Genomic DNA, 23,956 nt, shown 5'->3' with positions numbered 1-23,956 from the left:
AGAAGTGCTGTACGCACAGTCAACAGTCCCTCCTCTGTTATTGGGGTTCAGTAACGTCAGCTGTTCCCCTGCTGTGTGTGTGGCAATCCCTCCTACCTCCTCCTACCTCCTCCAACCTCCTCCTCCTCCACCCGTCCCTGGGCTCCAACACCGCCAGTTGCCGTCCAGAAGTGCTGTACGCACAGTCAACAGTCCCTCCTCTGTTATTGGGGTTCAGTAACGTCAGCTGTTCCCCTGCTGTGTGTGTGGCAATCCCTCCTACCTCCTCCAACCTCCTCCTCCTCCACCTGTCCCTGGGCTCCAACACCGCCAGTTGCCGTCCAGAAGTGCTGTACGCACAGTCAACAGTCCCTCCTCTGTTATTGGGGTTCAGTAACGTCAGCTGTTCCCCTGCTGTGTGTGTGGCAATCCCTCCTACCTCCTCCAACCTCCTCCTCCTCCACCTGTCCCTGGACTCCAACACCGCCAGTTGCCGTCCAGAAGTGCTGTACGCACAGTCAACAGTCCCTCCTCTGTTATTGGGGTTCAGTAACGTCAGCTGTTCCCCTGCTGTGTGTGTGGCAATCCCTCCTACCTCCTCCAACCTCCTCCTCCTCCACCTGTCCCTGGGCTCCAACACCGCCAGTTGCCGTCCAGAAGTGCTGTACGCACAGTCAACAGTCGCTCCTCTGTTATTGGGGTTCAGTAACGTCAGCTGTTCCCCTGCTGTGTGTGTGGCAATCCCTCCTACCTCCTCCAACCTCCTCCTCCTCCACCTGTCCCTGGGCTCCAACACCGCCAGTTGCCGTCCAGAAGTGCTGTACGCACAGTCAACAGTCCCTCCTCTGTTATTGGGGTTCAGTAACGTCAGCTGTTCCCCTGCTGTGTGTGTGGCAATCCCTCCTACCTCCTCCAACCTCCTCCTCCTCCACCTGTCCCTGGGCTCCAACACCGCCAGTTGCCGTCCAGAAGTGCTGTACGCACAGTCAACAGTCCCTCCTCTGTTATTGGGGTTCAGTAACGTCAGCTGTTCCCCTGCTGTGTGTGTGGCAATCCCTCCTACCTCCTCCACCTCCTCCTCCTCCACCCGTCCCTGGGCTCCAACACCGCCAGTTGCCGTCCAGAAGTGCTGTACGCACAGTCAACAGTCCCTCCTCTGTTATTGGGGTTCAGTAACGTCAGCTGTTCCCCTGCTGTGTGTGTGGCAATCCCTCCTACCTCCTCCTACCTCCTCCAACCTCCTCCTCCACCCGTCCCTGGGCTCCAACACCGCCAGTTGCCGTCCAGAAGTGCTGTACGCACAGTCAACAGTCCCTCCTCTGTTATTGGGGTTCAGTAACGTCAGCTGTTCCCCTGCTGTGTGTGTGGCAATCCCTCCTACCTCCTCCAACCTCCTCCTCCTCCACCTGTCCCTGGGCTCCAACACCGCCAGTTGCCGTCCAGAAGTGCTGTACGCACAGTCAACAGTCCCTCCTCTGTTATTGGGGTTCAGTAACGTCAGCTGTTCCCCTGCTGTGTGTGTGGCAATCCCTCCTACCTCCTCCAACCTCCTCCTCCTCCACCCGTCCCTGGGCTCCAACACCGCCAGTTGCCGTCCAGAAGTGCTGTACGCACAGTCAACAGTCCATCCTCTGTTATTGGGGTTCAGTAACGTCAGCTGTTCCCCTGCTGTGTGTGTGGCAATCCCTCCTACCTCCTCCAACCTCCTCCTCCTCCACCTGTCCCTGGACTCCAACACCGCCAGTTGCCGTCCAGAAGTGCTGTACGCACAGTCAACAGTCCCTCCTCTGTTATTGGGGTTCAGTAACGTCAGCTGTTCCCCTGCTGTGTGTGTGGCAATCCCTCCTACCTCCTCCAACCTCCTCCTCCTCCACCCGTCCCTGGGCTCCAACACCGCCAGTTGCCGTCCAGAAGTGCTGTACGCACAGTCAACAGTCCCTCCTCTGTTATTGGGGTTCAGTAACGTCAGCTGTTCCCCTGCTGTGTATACGGCAACGTGTACTGCGACCGCCACGCAGGCACAACAAGTTAAATGTAAGGGAACCTGACCCCCCCCCCCCCCAGGCGTTTGTTACTGAAGGAGCCACCTTGTGCAGCAGTAATGATGCAAAGGGAAAAAGTGCCTCTTTTCGTGATGCTCCTTGCACATGCTGAACCAAACACTTATGAAATGTGTCCCCACACAGCGTTAAACCGTCCGGTAGGTGGAACTTTCCTTTGTCGTGTGACGCAGCACAGCCATCATTTTTACCCCCTTGGCGCCGTGCGCCCCCTCCTCAGCGTTGTTTGAATCTGTCCCGGTGCCTGCGCTGTTAGGTTAGCCCTTGGCCATGCACACATGTTGCGCTGCCCGTCTTCTGACCTCATTTGGTGTCAGGCTGGCTGCGCCTGTGCGGGTGCGCTGGCCGAGATCCCGCCTCGCAGTGTCGTCTAATGTAATCCCACCGCGGGCCTGTGATCCGTGCCCGTGCGCAGTGCATATCCTCTCCTCTCACTCCCCTCCCTACGGCTTCTTCAGACTGTGCGATGTCAGCTGGTCCCTAATAGCATGCCACGGCCGTGACACCGCACAGTCTGAAAAAGCCGTAGGGAGGGGAGTGAGAGGAGAGGATATGCACTGCGCACGGGCACGGATCACAGGCCCGCGGTGGGATTACATTAGATGACACTGCGAGGCGGGATCTCGGCCAGCGCACCCGCACAGGCGCAGCCAGCCTGACACCAAATGAGGTCAGAAGACGGGCAGCGCAACATGTGTGCATGGCCATGGGCTAACCTAACAGCGCAGGCTCCGGGACAGATTCAAACAACGCTGAGGAGGGGGCGAACGGCGACAAGGGGGTAAAAATGATGGCTGTGCTGCGTCACACGACAAAGGAAAGTTCCACCTACCGAACGGTTTAACGCTGTGTGGGGACACATTTCATAAATGTTAGGTTCCGCATGTACAAGGACCATAATTAAAAGAGCTAAGTTTACCTTTTCCAGCATTAGTGCTGTACACAATGGCTCTTTCAGCTACAAACGCCTGGGGGGGGGGGGTTAAAGGTTTCCTTTCAACTTGCTCGAGTGCAGGCTTCGGCCTACACTCCGCTCCCCCTGCTCCTCCTGCTGACCCTGGGCTCTAACACCGCCAGTTTTTGCCCAGATGTGCTAGCTGCACAGAGAAAAACACCAGCCAATGTGTCAGTGGGGTCCAGCACCGCCAGCTGTTCCCCTGCTGTGTAGCCGGCAACGTGTCCTGCGACCGCCACGCAGACACAAGAACTGAAATTGAAGGGAACCTGTCCCCCCTCCCCCAGGTGTTTCTATGTTTTACAGCTACCTTGAACAGCAGTAATGCTGCATGTGTTCAAGGTGGCTCAGAAACTTATTCTCCTTGCCCATGTTGAAGTGAACACGTCTAAAATGTGTCCTCTGTGACCATTAAAACGTCCCTCAGGTGTGATTTGACTTTGTATTGACACACGCAACAAGCTCCTTGGTAACGCTGCCCGTCTTCTGGCATCATTGTTTGGCTGCCTGCGCCTCTGCGGCCGCCCTGACCCACACAACGCCCCTCGGTGTCTTATTTATTGGGACTGCGAGGGTGTGATTGATGGGCAGGATCAGTGCATCAGTTCGCCTGTCCCTCCTCTCCTTCCGCCTTCTTCGGACTGTGCGGCTTCATGGCCGTGGCATGCGATAAGGGATCAGATGACGCCGCACAGTCTGAAGCGGGTGTAAGGACCCGAGTGTGAGAGGCGAACATATGTGCTGCGCCAGGCCCTGAATCCCAGCCCCGCAGTGTTTTAACAATGTTAAGACACTGCGGGGCTGGGATTCATGGGCATCGCGAACCGCACCGGCCGACATTACATGATGCCAGAAGATGGGCAGCGCTAACGGCGCTAGGCCAGGGGATAACACGACAGCGCAGACTCCTGTACAGCAAATAACAACGCTCGGGAGGCTGCACCCAGCACCAAGGTGGGATTCTTGACACCTGTGCTGCGTCTCATTACAAAGGGAACTCTCGCCTCCATTACACAGTTTGACTGTATAAAGGGCTAAATGTTATACGTGTTCCATTCAGCGTGTGCAAGGAGAAAAATTACAAGAGCAACCTTTGACTTGCGCAGCACTGCTGCTGCATAAGCTGTGGCTCTTCTACTTTGTAACCCCTGAGGGGGGGTTAAAGGTGACTTTTGAAATCGGTTCAATTAGGCTTCGGCCTACACTCTGCTCCACCTGCAGAGCCCGGGCTCCAACAACGCTAGTTGCTGTCCGGAAGTGCTGGCTGCACAGAGCCAAACACCTCGCCAATGTGTCAGTGGGGTCCAGCACCGCCAGCTGTTCCCCTGCTGTGTAGCCGGCAACGTGTCCTGCAAAAGCCACGCAGACACAACACACCCAAAGCTGCCGCCTGTGCAGGCTTCGGCCTACACTCCCCTCCCCCTGCTCCTCCTCCTCCTGCTCCTCCTCCTGCTGTCCCTGGGCTCTAACACACCGCCAGTTTTTGCCCAGATGTGCTAGCTGCACAGAGAAAAACACCAGCCAATGTGTCAGTGGGGTCCAGCACCGCCAGCTGTTCCCCTGCTGTGCAGCCGGCAACGTGTCCTGCAAAAGCCACGCAGACACAAGAACTGAAATTGAAGGGAACCTGTCCCCCCTCCCCCAGGCGTTTTTACGTTATCCAGCCACCTTGTACAGCGGTAATGCTGCATGTGTGCAAGGTGGCTCAGAAACGTATTCTCCTCGCACATGTGGAACTGAAAACACGTCTGCAATGTGTCCTCTGTGTGACCATTTAACCGTCCCGGTGGTGTGACTTTCCTTTGTAATGACACGCTGCAACCCCCTTGGTAGCGCTGCCCGTCTTCTGGCATCATTGTTTGGCTGCCTGCGCCTCTGCGGCCGCCCTGACCCACACAACGCCCCTCGGTGTCTTATTTATTGGGACTGCGAGGGTGTGATTGATGGGCAGGATCAGTGCATCAGTTCGCCTGTCCCTCCTCTCCTTCCGCCTTCTTCGGACTGTGCGGCTTCATGGCCGTGGCATGCGATAAGGGATCAGATGACGCCGCACAGTCTGAAGCGGGTGTAAGGACCCGAGTGTGAGAGGCGAACATATGTGCTGCGCCAGGCCCTGAATCCCAGCCCCGCAGTGTTTTAACAATGTTAAGACACTGCGGGGCTGGGATTCATGGGCATCGCGAACCGCACCGGCCGACATTACATGATGCCAGAAGATGGGCAGCGCTAACGGCGCTAGGCCAGGGGATAACACGACAGCGCAGACTCCTGTACAGCAAATAACAACGCTCGGGAGGCTGCACCCAGCACCAAGGTGGGATTCTTGACACCTGTGCTGCGTCTCATTACAAAGGGAACTCTCGCCTCCATTACACAGTTTGACTGTATAAAGGGCTAAATGTTATACGTGTTCCATTCAGCGTGTGCAAGGAGAAAAATTACAAGAGCAACCTTTGACTTGCGCAGCACTGCTGCTGCATAAGCTGTGGCTCTTCTACTTTGTAACCCCTGAGGGGGGGTTAAAGGTGACTTTTGAAATCGGTTCAATTAGGCTTCGGCCTACACTCTGCTCCACCTGCAGAGCCCGGGCTCCAACAACGCTAGTTGCTGTCCGGAAGTGCTGGCTGCACAGAGCCAAACACCTCGCCAATGTGTCAGTGGGGTCCAGCACCGCCAGCTGTTCCCCTGCTGTGTAGCCGGCAACGTGTCCTGCAAAAGCCACGCAGACACAACACACCCAAAGCTGCCGCCTGTGCAGGCTTCGGCCTACACTCCCCTCCCCCTGCTCCTCCTCCTCCTGCTCCTCCTCCTGCTGTCCCTGGGCTCTAACACACCGCCAGTTTTTGCCCAGATGTGCTAGCTGCACAGAGAAAAACACCAGCCAATGTGTCAGTGGGGTCCAGCACCGCCAGCTGTTCCCCTGCTGTGCAGCCGGCAACGTGTCCTGCAAAAGCCACGCAGACACAAGAACTGAAATTGAAGGGAACCTGTCCCCCCTCCCCCCGGCGTTTTTACGTTATCCAGCCACCCTGTCCAGCGGTAATGCTGCATGTGTGCAAGGTGGCTCAGAAACGTATTCTCCTCGCACATGTGGAACTGAAAACACGTCTGCAATGTGTCCTCTGTGTGACCATTTAACCGTCCCGGTGGTGTGACTTTCCTTTGTAATGACACGCTGCAACCCCCTTGGTAGCGCTGCCCGTCTTCTGGCATCATTGTTTGGCTGCCTGCGCCTCTGCGGCCGCCCTGACCCACACAACGCCCCTCGGTGTCTTATTTATTGGGACTGCGAGGGTGTGATTGATGGGCAGGATCAGTGCATCAGTTCGCCTGTCCCTCCTCTCCTTCCGCCTTCTTCGGACTGTGCGGCTTCATGGCCGTGGCATGCGATAAGGGATCAGATGACGCCGCACAGTCTGAAGCGGGTGTAAGGACCCGAGTGTGAGAGGCGAACATATGTGCTGCGCCAGGCCCTGAATCCCAGCCCCGCAGTGTTTTAACAATGTTAAGACACTGCGGGGCTGGGATTCATGGGCATCGCGAACCGCACCGGCCGACATTACATGATGCCAGAAGATGGGCAGCGCTAACGGCGCTAGGCCAGGGGATAACACGACAGCGCAGACTCCTGTACAGCAAATAACAACGCTCGGGAGGCTGCACCCAGCACCAAGGTGGGATTCTTGACACCTGTGCTGCGTCTCATTACAAAGGGAACTCTCGCCTCCATTACACAGTTTGACTGTATAAAGGGCTAAATGTTATACGTGTTCCATTCAGCGTGTGCAAGGAGAAAAATTACAAGAGCAACCTTTGACTTGCGCAGCACTGCTGCTGCATAAGCTGTGGCTCTTCTACTTTGTAACCCCTGAGGGGGGGTTAAAGGTGACTTTTGAAATCGGTTCAATTAGGCTTCGGCCTACACTCTGCTCCACCTGCAGAGCCCGGGCTCCAACAACGCTAGTTGCTGTCCGGAAGTGCTGGCTGCACAGAGCCAAACACCTCGCCAATGTGTCAGTGGGGTCCAGCACCGCCAGCTGTTCCCCTGCTGTGTAGCCGGCAACGTGTCCTGCAAAAGCCACGCAGACACAACACACCCAAAGCTGCCGCCTGTGCAGGCTTCGGCCTACACTCCCCTCCCCCTGCTCCTCCTCCTCCTGCTCCTCCTCCTGCTGTCCCTGGGCTCTAACACACCGCCAGTTTTTGCCCAGATGTGCTAGCTGCACAGAGAAAAACACCAGCCAATGTGTCAGTGGGGTCCAGCACCGCCAGCTGTTCCCCTGCTGTGCAGCCGGCAACGTGTCCTGCAAAAGCCACGCAGACACAAGAACTGAAATTGAAGGGAACCTGTCCCCCCTCCCCCCGGCGTTTTTACGTTATCCAGCCACCCTGTCCAGCGGTAATGCTGCATGTGTGCAAGGTGGCTCAGAAACGTATTCTCCTCGCACATGTGGAACTGAAAACACGTCTGCAATGTGTCCTCTGTGTGACCATTTAACCGTCCCGGTGGTGTGACTTTCCTTTGTAATGACACGCTGCAACCCCCTTGGTAGCGCTGCCCGTCTTCTGGCATCATTGTTTGGCTGCCTGCGCCTCTGCGGCCGCCCTGACCCACACAACGCCCCTTGGTGTCTTATTTATTGGGACTGCGAGGGTGTGATTGATGGGCAGGATCAGTGCATCAGTTCGCCTGTCCCTCCTCTCCTTCCGCCTTCTTCGGACTGTGCGGCTTCATGGCCGTGGCATGCGATAAGGGATCAGATGACGCCGCACAGTCTGAAGCGGGTGTAAGGACCCGAGTGTGAGAGGCGAACATATGTGCTGCGCCAGGCCCTGAATCCCAGCCCCGCAGTGTTTTAACAATGTTAAGACACTGCGGGGCTGGGATTCATGGGCATCGCGAACCGCACCGGCCGACATTACATGATGCCAGAAGATGGGCAGCGCTAACGGCGCTAGGCCAGGGGATAACACGACAGCGCAGACTCCTGTACAGCAAATAACAACGCTCGGGAGGCTGCACCCAGCACCAAGGTGGGATTCTTGACACCTGTGCTGCGTCTCATTACAAAGGGAACTCTCGCCTCCATTACACAGTTTGACTGTATAAAGGGCTAAATGTTATACGTGTTCCATTCAGCGTGTGCAAGGAGAAAAATTACAAGAGCAACCTTTGACTTGCGCAGCACTGCTGCTGCATAAGCTGTGGCTCTTCTACTTTGTAACCCCTGAGGGGGGGTTAAAGGTGACTTTTGAAATCGGTTCAATTAGGCTTCGGCCTACACTCTGCTCCACCTGCAGAGCCCGGGCTCCAACAACGCTAGTTGCTGTCCGGAAGTGCTGGCTGCACAGAGCCAAACACCTCGCCAATGTGTCAGTGGGGTCCAGCACCGCCAGCTGTTCCCCTGCTGTGTAGCCGGCAACGTGTCCTGCAAAAGCCACGCAGACACAACACACCCAAAGCTGCCGCCTGTGCAGGCTTCGGCCTACACTCCCCTCCCCCTGCTCCTCCTCCTCCTGCTCCTCCTCCTGCTGTCCCTGGGCTCTAACACACCGCCAGTTTTTGCCCAGATGTGCTAGCTGCACAGAGAAAAACACCAGCCAATGTGTCAGTGGGGTCCAGCACCGCCAGCTGTTCCCCTGCTGTGCAGCCGGCAACGTGTCCTGCAAAAGCCACGCAGACACAAGAACTGAAATTGAAGGGAACCTGTCCCCCCTCCCCCAGGCGTTTTTACGTTATCCAGCCACCTTGTACAGCGGTAATGCTGCATGTGTGCAAGGTGGCTCAGAAACGTATTCTCCTCGCACATGTGGAACTGAAAACACGTCTGCAATGTGTCCTCTGTGTGACCATTTAACCGTCCCGGTGGTGTGACTTTCCTTTGTAATGACACGCTGCAACCCCCTTGGTAGCGCTGCCCGTCTTCTGGCATCATTGTTTGGCTGCCTGCGCCTCTGCGGCCGCCCTGACCCACACAACGCCCCTCGGTGTCTTATTTATTGGGACTGCGAGGGTGTGATTGATGGGCAGGATCAGTGCATCAGTTCGCCTGTCCCTCCTCTCCTTCCGCCTTCTTCGGACTGTGCGGCTTCATGGCCGTGGCATGCGATAAGGGATCAGATGACGCCGCACAGTCTGAAGCGGGTGTAAGGACCCGAGTGTGAGAGGCGAACATATGTGCTGCGCCAGGCCCTGAATCCCAGCCCCGCAGTGTTTTAACAATGTTAAGACACTGCGGGGCTGGGATTCATGGGCATCGCGAACCGCACCGGCCGACATTACATGATGCCAGAAGATGGGCAGCGCTAACGGCGCTAGGCCAGGGGATAACACGACAGCGCAGACTCCTGTACAGCAAATAACAACGCTCGGGAGGCTGCACCCAGCACCAAGGTGGGATTCTTGACACCTGTGCTGCGTCTCATTACAAAGGGAACTCTCGCCTCCATTACACAGTTTGACTGTATAAAGGGCTAAATGTTATACGTGTTCCATTCAGCGTGTGCAAGGAGAAAAATTACAAGAGCAACCTTTGACTTGCGCAGCACTGCTGCTGCATAAGCTGTGGCTCTTCTACTTTGTAACCCCTGAGGGGGGGTTAAAGGTGACTTTTGAAATCGGTTCAATTAGGCTTCGGCCTACACTCTGCTCCACCTGCAGAGCCCGGGCTCCAACAACGCTAGTTGCTGTCCGGAAGTGCTGGCTGCACAGAGCCAAACACCTCGCCAATGTGTCAGTGGGGTCCAGCACCGCCAGCTGTTCCCCTGCTGTGTAGCCGGCAACGTGTCCTGCAAAAGCCACGCAGACACAACACACCCAAAGCTGCCGCCTGTGCAGGCTTCGGCCTACACTCCCCTCCCCCTGCTCCTCCTCCTCCTGCTCCTCCTCCTGCTGTCCCTGGGCTCTAACACACCGCCAGTTTTTGCCCAGATGTGCTAGCTGCACAGAGAAAAACACCAGCCAATGTGTCAGTGGGGTCCAGCACCGCCAGCTGTTCCCCTGCTGTGCAGCCGGCAACGTGTCCTGCAAAAGCCACGCAGACACAAGAACTGAAATTGAAGGGAACCTGTCCCCCCTCCCCCAGGCGTTTTTACGTTATCCAGCCACCTTGTACAGCGGTAATGCTGCATGTGTGCAAGGTGGCTCAGAAACGTATTCTCCTCGCACATGTGGAACTGAAAACACGTCTGCAATGTGTCCTCTGTGTGACCATTTAACCATCCCGGTGGTGTGACTTTCCTTTGTAATGACACGCTGCAACCCCCTTGGTAGCGCTGCCCATCTTCTGGCATCATTGTTTGGCTGCCTGCGCCTCTGCGGCCGCCCTGACCCACACAACGCCCCTCGGTGTCTTATTTATTGGGACTGCGAGGGTGTGATTGATGGGCAGGATCAGTGCATCAGTTCGCCTGTCCCTCCTCTCCTTCCGCCTTCTTCGGACTGTGCGGCTTCATGGCCGTGGCATGCGATAAGGGATCAGATGACGCCGCACAGTCTGAAGCGGGTGTAAGGACCCGAGTGTGAGAGGCGAACATATGTGCTGCGCCAGGCCCTGAATCCCAGCCCCGCAGTGTTTTAACAATGTTAAGACACTGCGGGGCTGGGATTCATGGGCATCGCGAACCGCACCGGCCGACATTACATGATGCCAGAAGATGGGCAGCGCTAACGGCGCTAGGCCAGGGGATAACACGACAGCGCAGACTCCTGTACAGCAAATAACAACGCTCGGGAGGCTGCACCCAGCACCAAGGTGGGATTCTTGACACCTGTGCTGCGTCTCATTACAAAGGGAACTCTCGCCTCCATTACACAGTTTGACTGTATAAAGGGCTAAATGTTATACGTGTTCCATTCAGCGTGTGCAAGGAGAAAAATTACAAGAGCAACCTTTGACTTGCGCAGCACTGCTGCTGCATAAGCTGTGGCTCTTCTACTTTGTAACCCCTGAGGGGGGGTTAAAGGTGACTTTTGAAATCGGTTCAATTAGGCTTCGGCCTACACTCTGCTCCACCTGCAGAGCCCGGGCTCCAACAACGCTAGTTGCTGTCCGGAAGTGCTGGCTGCACAGAGCCAAACACCTCGCCAATGTGTCAGTGGGGTCCAGCACCGCCAGCTGTTCCCCTGCTGTGTAGCCGGCAACGTGTCCTGCAAAAGCCACGCAGACACAACACACCCAAAGCTGCCGCCTGTGCAGGCTTCGGCCTACACTCCCCTCCCCCTGCTCCTCCTCCTCCTGCTCCTCCTCCTGCTGTCCCTGGGCTCTAACACACCGCCAGTTTTTGCCCAGATGTGCTAGCTGCACAGAGAAAAACACCAGCCAATGTGTCAGTGGGGTCCAGCACCGCCAGCTGTTCCCCTGCTGTGCAGCCGGCAACGTGTCCTGCAAAAGCCACGCAGACACAAGAACTGAAATTGAAGGGAACCTGTCCCCCCTCCCCCAGGCGTTTTTACGTTATCCAGCCACCTTGTACAGCGGTAATGCTGCATGTGTGCAAGGTGGCTCAGAAACGTATTCTCCTCGCACATGTGGAACTGAAAACACGTCTGCAATGTGTCCTCTGTGTGACCATTTAACCGTCCCGGTGGTGTGACTTTCCTTTGTAATGACACGCTGCAACCCCCTTGGTAGCGCTGCCCGTCTTCTGGCATCATTGTTTGGCTGCCTGCGCCTCTGCGGCCGCCCTGACCCACACAACGCCCCTCGGTGTCTTATTTATTGGGACTGCGAGGGTGTGTTTGATGGGCAGGAGCAGTGCATCACTTCGCCTGTCCCTCATCTCCTTCCGCCTTCTTCGGACTGTGCGGCTTCATGGCCGTGGCATGCGATAAGGGATCAGCTGACGCCACATAGTCTGAAGCAGGTGTAAGAACCCAAGCGAGAGGCGAACATATGTACTGCGCCAGGCCATGAATCCCAGCCCCGCAGTGTTTAAACTATGTCAATACACTGCGGGGCTGGGATTCATGGGCATCGCGAACCGCACCGGCCAACATTAAATGAGGTCAGAAGATGGGCAGCGCTAACAGCGCTAGGCCAGGGGATAACACGACAGCGCAGACTCCTGTACAGCAAATAACAACGCTCAGGAGGCTGCACCCAGCACCAAGGTGGGATTCTTGACATCTGTGCTGCGTCTCATTACAAAGGGAACTCGCGCCTCCAACACAGTTTGACTGTATAAAGGGCTAAATGTTATACGTGTTTCATTCAGCGTGTGCAAGGAGCGAAATTAAAAGAGCAACCTTTGACTTGTGCAGCACTACTGCTGCATAAGCTGTGGCTCTTCTACTTTCTAACCCCTGAGGGGGGGTTAAAGGTTACCTTTGAAATTGGTTCAAGTAGGCTTCGGCCTACACTCTGCTCCCCCTGCAGAGCCCGGGCTACAACACCGCTCGTTGCTGTCCGGAAGTGCTGGCTGCACAGAGCCAAACACCTCGCCAATGTGTCAGTGGGGTCCAGCACCGCCAGCTGTTCCCCTGCTGTGCAGCCGGCAACGTGTCCTGCAAAAGCCACGCAGACACTTGCTCTTGTACCTTCTGCTCCACATCCTGGTTCCAGTACCGTCAGCTGGTTCCGGGCAGAGCCTTTGGCTTAGGTGCCTCCCTCTGGGTATCCGAGTTCCACCAACGTCAGGTGGTCCTTGGTAGTGCTTTCAGGCACGGGTACCTCCTGCTTAGTAACCGGGTTCCAGTAACGTCAGCTGGTCCTCGGTAGTTCCATTGGCTCTTGGACCTTCGGCTACCCATCCGGGTTCCAGCACCGTCAGCTGGTTCTCGGCAGTGTCTTTTGCTCTTGTACCTTCTGCTCCCCATCCTGGTTCCAGTACCGTCAGCTGGTTCCGGGCAGAGCCTTTGGCTTAGGTGCCTCCCTCTGGGTATCCGAGTTCCACCAACGTCAGGTGGTCCTTGGTAGTGCTTTCAGGCACGGGTACCTCCTGCTTAGTAACCGGGTTCCAGTAACGTCAGCTGGTCCTCGGTAGTTCCATTGGCTCTTGGACCTTCGGGTAGCCATCCGAGTTCCAGTTCCATCAGCTGGTTCTCGGCATTTTCTCAGCCTTCTTGTACCTTCTGCTACATTTCCAAGTTCAAGAGACTAAACACGATGACCCGGAAGAACACCCCTAAGATGACGACGACACCAGAGACGACAACCACCGTGATGACGACGACCCTGGAGACGATGACCCTGAAGACCACCCCGATGACGACGACCCCGGAGACCACCCCGATGACGACGACCCCGGAGACGACGACCCTGGAGACGACGACGACCTGGAAGACCGAGAAGCAGAAGAACAAGAGGCTGCAGAACAAAGAGCAGAAGGACATTAAGCATAACACAAAATATCAGAGCAAAAAAATATTATGTAAATTATAAGCAGAAGAAGACTAAGCAGTGTATGGGGGTGAGTCCGTTCCTCCTCGTGGTGCCCCTGGATAAAGCCTGATGCTGCAGGCCAAACTGAACGCGGACAAATGTAACTGGTTTGTGACAGGCAGAACGGAAGGTGTAATCTTCAAACTTTTATAGATAACAACTACGGGAATGCCTGTCACAAATAAGAATATGATGAAGAAGTTGAATATGATGAAGATAATAGTAAAATAAAAAGAATATGAACAATGTAACCCAAAAAATAATAGGTAGAAGATGAAGAAGAAGATGAATAAGGTGAAGAAGTTGATGTCAAAGAAGCTGATGATGAGGATAATTAAGAAGAAAGCGTGGGAGAAGTAAAAAAGAAGGTGAAGGGCGTGGAAGTAGTGAAACATCAATATCTGACATAAAAAAAAAAAAAAATAACATAGTCAAATTCTTTCTAACGCCGAACTTCATAAAAAAAAATTAAAAATCATGCTATTCTATTACATTGGGCTAAACCTCTGTCCCTTTAATATCTCCGCCACGTCCCCCAATACATCCTACATTATTCTTAGTTGTTTTCCTTCATGTAGAATGAACCTACAAGTTTATAAAGGGTTTATTTTAATTCCGATATTTTCGTCCCATTGACTTGCATTGGGATCGGGTATCGGTATCGGATTGGATCCAATATTTTGACGGTATCGGCCGATACTTTCCTATACCGATACTTTCCGATATCGGAAAGTATCGCTCAACACTAATCATCACCCTACTAACCAGAATCCCTCAATGTCTGTCCGCTATTTCATCCTTCTTCTCTGCTAGATTTCTAAAACTTAACATGGACAAAACAGAATTCATCATCTTTCCCCCATCTCACGCGACCCCCCCAACGAACCTATCCATTACTGTAAACGGCTGCCCACTCTCCCCAGTCCCACAAGCTCGCTGTCTTGGGGTAATCCTTGACACTGATCTCTCCTTCAAACCACATATCCAAGCCCTTTCCACTTCCTGCCACCTTCAACTCAAAAATATTTCACGGATCCGTGCATTCCTAAACCAAGAATCTGCAAAAACCCTAGTTCATGCCCTCATCATCTCCCGCCTCGACTACTGTAACCTCCTGCTCTGTGGCCTACCCTCTACCACTCTCGCATCCCTCCAATCTATTCTAAACTCTGCTGCCCGACTAATCCAACTGTCCCCCGCTATTCCCCGGCCTTTCCCCTCTGTCAATCCATTCACTGGCTCCCCATTACCCAGAGACTCCAGTGCAAAAGCCTAACCATGACATACAAAGCCATCCACAACCTGTCTCCTCCATACATCTGTGACCTCATCTCCCGGTACTTTCCTGCACGCAACCTCCGATCCTCACAAGATCTCCTTCTCTATTCCCCTCTTATCTCCTCTTCCCTCAATTGCATGCAAGATTTCTCTCGCGCATCACCCCTAATCTGGAACGCTCTACCACAACACATCAGACTCTCATCTACCATCGAAACCTTCAAAAAGAACCTAAAGACCCACCTCTTCCGACAAGCCTACAACCTGCAGTAACCACCGATCGACCAAACCGCTGCACGACCAGCTCTACCCTCCTCACCTACTGTATCCTCACCCATCCCTTGTAGATTGTGAGCCATCGCGGGCAGGGTCCTCTCTCCTCCTGTACCAGTTGTGACTTGTATTGTTCAAGATTATTGTACTTGTTTTTATTATGTATACCCCTCCCCACATGTAAAGCGCCATGGAATAAATGGCGCTATAATAATAAATAATAATAATAATAATAATAACCTAGGTTTCTTTTTCATCAAGAATGGAGACAGATACATATACCACATTCAAATTTATTATGCAAATTCTATTTTTCTCTGATTTTCCTAAATGGTTGCTGGAAATGAGCCAGCATATTTTTAAAATGTTCAACTTTTAGAGTATAAATCAAATGTTATTATACAAACCTCCCAATGATAACTGTATTTTCTTCAAAACTAAGACAAAAACTAAAAATGCACTGTTCCAAATCATTATGCACAACCCCTATAACATATACAACACCTCTACCTGCTTTCATGCTGAGCAACACTCAGGTGGCACCATTATCAGAAAATGTAAGGATAGTTCCATGGGTAGTTGAGTACAAGGAAGTGGAGGCCTGATGATCGCAGAGGCCTACTGCTACAGGCAACACGCATGAAAGAGAACCAACCAAGAGTCTACACATTCACAACAATTAGTGGCCGAAACCAACAAAGTGGCATCAATAGCAATAAAGTAGAATTAGTATAGCGGAGACCGACACCTCTTCCACCACAGCCAACCCAGCAGATGAACACCCTACATGGTGTGTTCATATTTAAAGAAATGAGGGCCTTACACCACAGAAGTGGCATAAATTTCACCACAGCAGAAATAGTCTAATAGGGACCAACATGTCTTTCTCTACACCCAATCCAGCAGATGGACACGCAACAAGGAGTGTTCACATTTCGAAAAATTATTGGCAAGCACCACCAAAGTGGCATCAATTTCACCACAGGACAAATGGTAGAATAGGGACCAACAGGTCTTTCTCTACATCCAATCCAGCAGATGAACACTCTGCAAGGTGTGTTCATATTTAAAGAAATTAGGGCCTTACACCACAATAGTGGCATCCATTTCACCACAGTAGAAATAGTCTAATAGGGACCAACAGGTCTTCCTCTACAACCAATACAGCAGATGGACACTCAGCAAGGAGAGTTCATATTTCCAAAAATTATTGGCAAACATCACCAAAGTGGCATCAATATCACCACAGTAGAAAGAGTAGCCATTTCAAAACTGTGCAGAAGGGTGCGGAGGACCTTAATCTGTGCCCACTCTGTAAACGTGATATGCGCCACCTCCGTACTGCATTGGCCCAGGCTATGCAACATGACATACTGCATCAGGGCTCGTTGCTGCTGCTACAGTCGCTGCAACATGTGCAGAGTGGAATTCCACCATATCTGCATATCGCATATCAACCTGTTAACTGGCATGGACAAAGACCTCTGTATTGATGCTAGTCGATGAGCAGAGGTGTGCAAACGGCTGAAATGAGCACACAGCTTAAGTGCTTTCTGTAGCAGGTCACCCAGGCCAGGATAGTGGCTGAGAAAATGCTGCACCACCAGGTTGAGGACGTGAGCCATGCAAGGCATGTGTGTGAGCTTGCCTCGCTGTAAGGCCACCACAAGGTTCTCTCGATTATCAGACACGGCCTTCCCTGCATGCAGGTTCAGCGGAGACAGCCATTAATCAAATTCAGCCTGGAGAGCTGTCCACAACTCTTCAGCTGTATAACTGTGATCTCCAAGGCATATCTATTTTCATACTGCTTGATTGTGTTTAGCCCTGACTGTGCAGTACAGAGGTTGTGGGGGTTTGATATGCACTGTTAGAACATGTGTCTTGTGAAAAAAGAGGTTGAGGGTGCAGGTGGAGTCCCTAGAGGAGATAGAGGGGGCAGAAGCAGTGGAGTTAGTGTTAAATGTATAGGTTTGGCCTACAAGCCTTGGGGATTCCAAGACTTGTGCAGCAGCACCAGTCCCCACGGCCATCAGAGTGCCCAGTCAGCGAGATGTAATGCCCTTGGCCATGCTTACTTGTCCATGTGTCTGTGGTGAAATTCACCCTGGCAGACAGGGATTTTGTCAAGGAACTGGTGATGTTGTCTCCTACATGCTGGTGTAGCGCAGGCATAGCTTTCTTGGAAAAATAATGGCGACTAGGTAATTGGTACTGGGGGACTGCGGCGGCCATTGACTTTCAGAAACCGTCGGTACCCACCAGGCGGAAAGGGAGCATTTCCATGGCCAACAAATTGGAGATGGTGGAGTTCAATCTCTTTGCTTTGTCCTGCGTAGGAGGAAACAATCTTTTCCGTGACCACAACTGCAGAACCATGGTCTGACTGCCGTGCTGTGAAAGGGTGGAGTACGGTGAACTGGAGAAAACTACTGGACCGTGACAGAGGTGCAGGTGGAGATGTTACTGTGGATTGAGAAACTTGAGGTGTGATCATTCTCTGAGATCAGTCAAAAACAGCAGGCATGTCCACTTCCGTCTCAGTCAGCGTGACTCAATCGGGTAAAGAACCCAAGGTTCTATGGTCAAAGACCTGTGTCTCAAAAGTTGGCACGATAACAGAAGAGGTGAAAGAATGGTGCAGCTGAGGGTGGTTGATGTCCACTGGTCAGCATTTTCGAGCAGTGGGATTCCCACACTAAAGCATGTTTATTGCGCATGTGAAGGTTCATACATGTAGTAGTCAAATTATTGCAACTTTTTACCTTGACTCAGTTTTTTTTGAAAAGTTGGCAGATTACGTGAGTTGGCTCATCCTTTGAAACCCTTGCCACCCCTGCACGCTGCAGACCCATGGACGCTGCTTGTCAGAGGCACAGTTGTGGCTGAGGATGCATTGCTCATCGTGGCTGCATCACTACATGTCTGCAATGGATGGCACAACGTAACCTTGTGTTCCTCCTCAGATGACCTACTCAGCTGTGTGCCTCTATGTTCACGCAAACTTGGATCTAACACCTCATCATCATACTCAGTGTTATCACATTCCTGGCCATTGGAGTCACTCTCCTCCTCTTCTTGCCCTAACAGCACAGTACAGTCCGTGTGAGCCTCAATTATCTGAGTTTCATCAGGATCATCTCCTCCCCCAGGGGTTAACATCTGATGACAAGGGTCAGGATGCTGTTGAGACAGTAATTCTTTCTGCCCTGGATCCAAGCTAAATTGGTGCAGATTTCCTCATCTTGACTCTGCAAAGGTTTTGAGTACACTTCTGATGAACATGGCATAGAATGTGTGCACAGCTCTTCAGAAACACCCATCTGTGGTTCCATGCAGTCAGTGTTGAACGTTTGGATAGTTGAGACGCAGGGGGAAGAAAGGGGAATTTGGGTGCCACATCTGTGGACTGGTGTGATGTTGAGGTAGAGGAAGAGGAGGAGAGGCCACTTGAAGCTGCACTTGCCATCCACCTGAGTACATGCTCTTTCTGAGCATCAGGGACAAGGAGTACTGCTGTGCATCTGCCGAAGAAAGGTAGTGGTGTAGCCTGTCCAGTAACATAACTTGGCAGTTGTCTTTGCATAGGACGTGACTTTGCTTCACTATTACTTTCACCAAAATTGCCACCTACCAGACGTACACCTTGAACACCAAGCCTAAGTCTCCTTCCACCACGGCCTCGCTTTTGCCAGTCATATTGCTCAGATAGTGTGGTTGGAGCTCAGTATTAACAATCAAAAATTAGATTTTAAACTCTGCACCACCTCTGCAAACAGCTAAATTTCAGTGACAGTAAATTCAAAGTTGAAATATGGCGTGCTGTATCGTGTTAGTCAGAGGTGTATCTAGGGTTTCTGACACCCGGGGCAAGAGTTCAGTTTGGCGCCCCCCCCCAGGATATATGACACTCAGTCATGTACTGATGAGCTCCTCTCCCTAATGCTCTCAATATTCAGTGAAAAACTGAGAGAAGCAGAAGAGATGTTCGTTGTCACAGGACAATAAGTATGAAAATCGCATATGAGTGAAGTATCCATGTGATGACTACTGGTACCTGTAGAGCTGAATCCTGACATCGCAGGCTTCTGAATTCTCACAACTAATGCACTGCACAGTTTTATGATTCTCCCTTGCCGGTGGACAGTCATGTCAGCACAAGCATGTGATTTGTATACCTCTGACCACATTCCGACTAGACGTGACCGGCCTCACTCAGTTCATTTTCATTGAGTGAGGCCACACATGTCTAGTTAGCACGTAACCACACGTATGTAAAATCCCCGGAACAAGAGAATCCCGACAGCGTGCAGTGCGCACTGTGAGAATTCAGACTCATTACAAACCTGGACATCCCCTTTAATGCTCCTAATATAAATATAAGCATGAGAGTTAGTTAGTATCACAAATAACATTTACATCCAGGTACCTGATAGATGACGTCATCTCTGGAGCCGATCTCCTTCTTTTCTTCATCTTGTCAAGACCCCATGATGAGTTTTCTCATCCACAGCTCGTCTCTGCAGACTTCCATCTTCTTCTCTTTTTTGCAGAAAATCTCCACATGATGCCCATAAAGATAGAAATGTCATTATAATGCTCCTGAATAAAAAAATTGCCCCTCACTATATTGTCTGCACAAAATATGACCCCCACACTGTCCCTCTCATGGTACATGCTCTTTACACTGACCTCTCCTTTCCATACCGGCCCCCTCTTCACACTGTACTCTCACACTGTGTCCCCCCTATAGGGCCCAGTATTTATACTGTACTCTCTCATCACACTCCCTGTTATGACCTGGTGGTTACGGAGCGGTACGGAGATGACCTGGTGGGTAAAACCAATCATGGACAAGCTCAGAGGAGGTGGCAGCTCCACAGACAGAAATCACTGAAATGACCTAGTGATTACGGAGCAGCACTGAAATGACCTGGTGGGTAAAACAAATAATGTACAAGCTCTGAGGAGGTGGTAGCTTTACTGACCGCAATCCCTACTCCTAACACCAACACTAGAAATAGCCGTGGAGCGTTCCTATCTCTGCCTAGACGCCTCTTCACAGCCTAAGAACTAGCTACCCCTGAAGATGGAAACGGAAAACTATCTCGCCTCAGAGAAACCCCCAAAGGAAGGATAGCCCCCCACAAATATTGACGGTGAGTGAAGAGGGAAATGACAAACTCAGAAATGAAACTAGATTTAGCAAAGGAGGCCAATACTATCTAAATAGACAGAGATAGAAAAGGCTACTGTGCGGTCAGTATAAAAACTAAATGTCCACGCAGAGTTCACAAAAATAACCTCCACACCGACTCACGGTGTGGGGGGGCAAATCTGCAACCCCAGAGCTTCCAACTAGCCGGAATATTTCATAATGACAAGCTGGACAAAAGAGACATAACTTAAACTGAACAGAAGGTCATAAGCAGGGAAAACCCAAAAACTAGCAGAACTTATCTTAAGCTGAAATGGACTGGCCAACAGAGAACTTCCAGGAAAGGACTGAATCCACAGGAAGAAACATTGACAGCTGGCATCAACTACAGCCAAAAGCCCAGTTAAATAACAAGGCCAGGGAACCGATTAGTGAAAGCAGCTGCTAAGTTCCACTTGAAACCACGAGAGGGGGCCCAAGAGCAGAACTCCCAAAAATACCATTCGCAACCACAGGATGGAGCCCAAGAACGGAATTCACAACAACTCCCCCTTCCTGGTATACTGTCCCCTCCTAGCTGTGCCCTTACACTGTCCCTCCATGCTACGCTCCCACTACTCAGTTTCTATTCTGTGCCCACTCACTTTTCTCCCCCCATAATGTCTCCTCACACTATTTCCCTCCCTCCTCATACTGTCTCCTACTGTCTATATTTACTCCCTCACTTTCTATACTGCCTGCTCACCTGACTCCCCATACTGTGTCTACATACATCCCATCACCCTCATACATGTTTCCTCATGCATGCCCTCATTTCCCCATACTGTTTCCTCATATATGCCCCCACCTCCCCCTTTGCTCTTCATTTTGTGCCCTCAAATCTCACCCACACATTAAATCCCCCATCTCCACTCCAAATCTCCCCACACACATTAAATCCCCCATCCCCACTCCAATTCTCCCCACACAATAAATCCCCCCATTCCCCACACAGCCCCTCATCACCCCCATCTCCTCATCCCCCCACAGCCCCTAATCAACCCCATCTCCCCCTCATCACCCTCACATAACCCCTCGTCATCCCTCCATTCCCCACACAGCCCGTCATCACTCCCCCATTCCCTACATAGGCCCCCGTCATCCCCCATTCCCCATACAGCCCCCCATTCCCCACAGCCCATCATCCCCCCATTCCTTCATCATCCCCCCATACAGACCCTCATCATCCCCCCATTCCCCACAAAGGCCCTCATCACCCCACTTCTCCACAGAGCCCCTCATCATCCCCCCATTCCCCACACAAGTCCTCATCATCACCCACACAGCATCTCATCCCCCCATTCCCCACACAGCCCCCCATCACCCCCATACAGCCCCTCATCACCCCCCATCTCCCCCAAAGCCCCTCATCATCACCCCTTCTCCCACACTGCCCCTCATCATCCCCCCTTCTCCCCACACAGCCCCTCATCATCCCCCCATTCCCCACACAGCCCCTCATCATCCCCCTATTCCCCACACAGCCTCTTATCATCCACTACACAGCCCCTCATCATCATCCCCCCATTCCCCACGCAACCTCTTATCATCCACTACACAGCGCCTCATCATCCCCCCATTCCCCACACAGCACCTCATTATCCCTCCATTCCCCACACAGCCTCTCATCATCCACTACACAGTCCCTCATCATCATCCCCCATTCCCCACACACCTCGGTCCTCTCCTTACATGCTCCATGCTGCAGACCCTCAGTCCTCTAGCAGCTTCAGCAGCTTCCTGCTATGGTGTCTTCACTGGACTGAAGGAGGCCCCGCCCCTTCCGGTGACATCATTACCTCCTGAAATCACCTCCATTCTAGTCACTGCAGATCTTCAATTGTACTCGTGACTGTAAGATACGAGCACAATTGAATCCTGGGAGCCAGTGCGCTGCAGCTTCTCTGTGCTGGCTGTCAGCTCGGCACAGAGAACAGCTGACTCCCAGTCCAGGGGGCGTCAGAATGCAGCTGCCAGGGGAGACACTGCGGACCACCACATTAGGTGGCCTGTTGTGAATTCCGTTCTCGGGCTCCCTCCTGTGGTCATGAGTGGTACTTTGTGAGTTCTGTTCATGGGCTCCCTCTGGTGGCTTTTAGTGTTACGGCTGGTCTGTAGCTGGACCCCAGCTGCCTCGTTTCCTGCTAGGCTTGCTGCCTATTTAACTCTATCTGGACCTTTACTTGTTGCCTGCTGTCGTTGTATTCAGTACTGGTTCAGATCTCTCTGGGACTTCCCTTGTGACCTGTCTCCTCGTGGATAAGCTAAGTTCATGCTAGTCCATTTTTGCTCATTGCTATTTGAAAATGTTTCTCAGTAGGTTATGAGATCAGTCCAGCTTGCTTATATGCTATTTGATTGCTAGCTGGAAGCTCTGGGGTGCGGAGTTGCGCCCCTCACATCGTGAGTCGGTGTGGGGGTCTTTTTGTATTCTCTGTGTGGATACTTTTGTAGTATTTTATACTGACCGCACAGATTCCTTGCTATCTTCTGACTATTTAGTTATTAGCGGGCCTCATTTGCTAAAACCTATTTTCATTTCTATGTTTGTGTTTTCCCCTTAAACTCACCATTATTATTTGTGGGGGGCTTCTTACACTTTGGGGAAAATTTCTCTGAGGCAAGTGAGGCTTTGTTTCTCTCTAGGGGTAGCTAGTTTCTCAGGCTGTGAACGAGGCGTCTAGGCCGAGTTAGGAACGCTCCACGGCTGCCTATAGTGTGTTTTGATAGGATAAGGATTGCGGTCAGTAAAGTTCCCACATTCCCAGAGCTTGTCCTTATTTTTGGTTTACCCATCAGGTCAGTTCATGTGTTCCTTACCACCAGGATCATAACAGTACAGCAGGCCTGTAAAGTGTTTATGCATCGCAAAAGAGGGATAAGAGAAGCTCTGAGGTTTTTTTTTTTTTTTTCCCTATGCAGTGTGTTTAGCCTCTCTCCTCCCCTTAATCTCTGGGTGGTTCAGGACTCAGCTGCAGATATGGACATTCAAGGTCTGTCCTCTTGTGTGGATCAGCTCGCTACAAGGATACAAAGCATTCAGGATTATGTAGTTCACAGTTCTATGTCAGAACCTAAAATACCAATTCCGGAGCTGTTCTCTGGAGATAGATCTAGGTTTTTGAATTTCAAAAATAATTGCAAATTGTTTCTTTCTCTGAGACCTCGTTCCTCTGGTGACCCTGCTCAGCAAGTTAAAATTATTATTTCTTTGTTACGTGGTGACCCTCAAGATTGGGCATTCTCCCTGGCGCCAGGAGATCCTGCATTGCTAAATGTGGATGCGTTTTTTCTGGGGCTTGGATTGCTTTATGAGGAACCTAGTCTAGTAGACCAGGCAGAAAAGATTTTGCTGGCTCTCTCTCAGGGTCAGGATGAAGCAGAGGTTTACTGTCAGAAGTTTAGGAAGTGGTCTGTGCTCACTCAATGGAATGAGTGTGCCCTGGCGGTGATTTTCAGAAAGGGTCTTTCTGAAGCCCTTAAGGATGTTATGGTGGGGTTCCCCACGCCTGCGGGTCTGAATGAGTCAATGTCTTTGGCCATTCAGATTGATTGGCGTATGCGGGAGCGCAAACCTGTGCACCATCTGGCGGTGTTTTCTGAACAGAAGCCTGAGTCTATGCAATGTGACAGGATTGTGACCAGAATTGAATGGCAAAATCACAGACGTCAGAATGGGTTGTGCTTTTACTGTGGTGACTCCACTCATGTTATCTCTGATTGTTCTAAGCGCACAAAGAAGTTTGCTAAGTCTGTCACCATTGGTACTGTACAGCCTAAATTCATTTTGTCTGTTACTTTGATTTGCTCTCTGTCATCCTACTCTGTTATG

Source organism: Ranitomeya variabilis, chromosome 1, assembly GCF_051348905.1.
Source record: "Ranitomeya variabilis isolate aRanVar5 chromosome 1, aRanVar5.hap1, whole genome shotgun sequence".
Taxonomy (NCBI): domain Eukaryota; kingdom Metazoa; phylum Chordata; class Amphibia; order Anura; family Dendrobatidae; genus Ranitomeya; species Ranitomeya variabilis.
The sequence above is the reverse complement of the archived record's forward strand: the minus strand, read 5'-3'. Positions refer to the sequence as shown.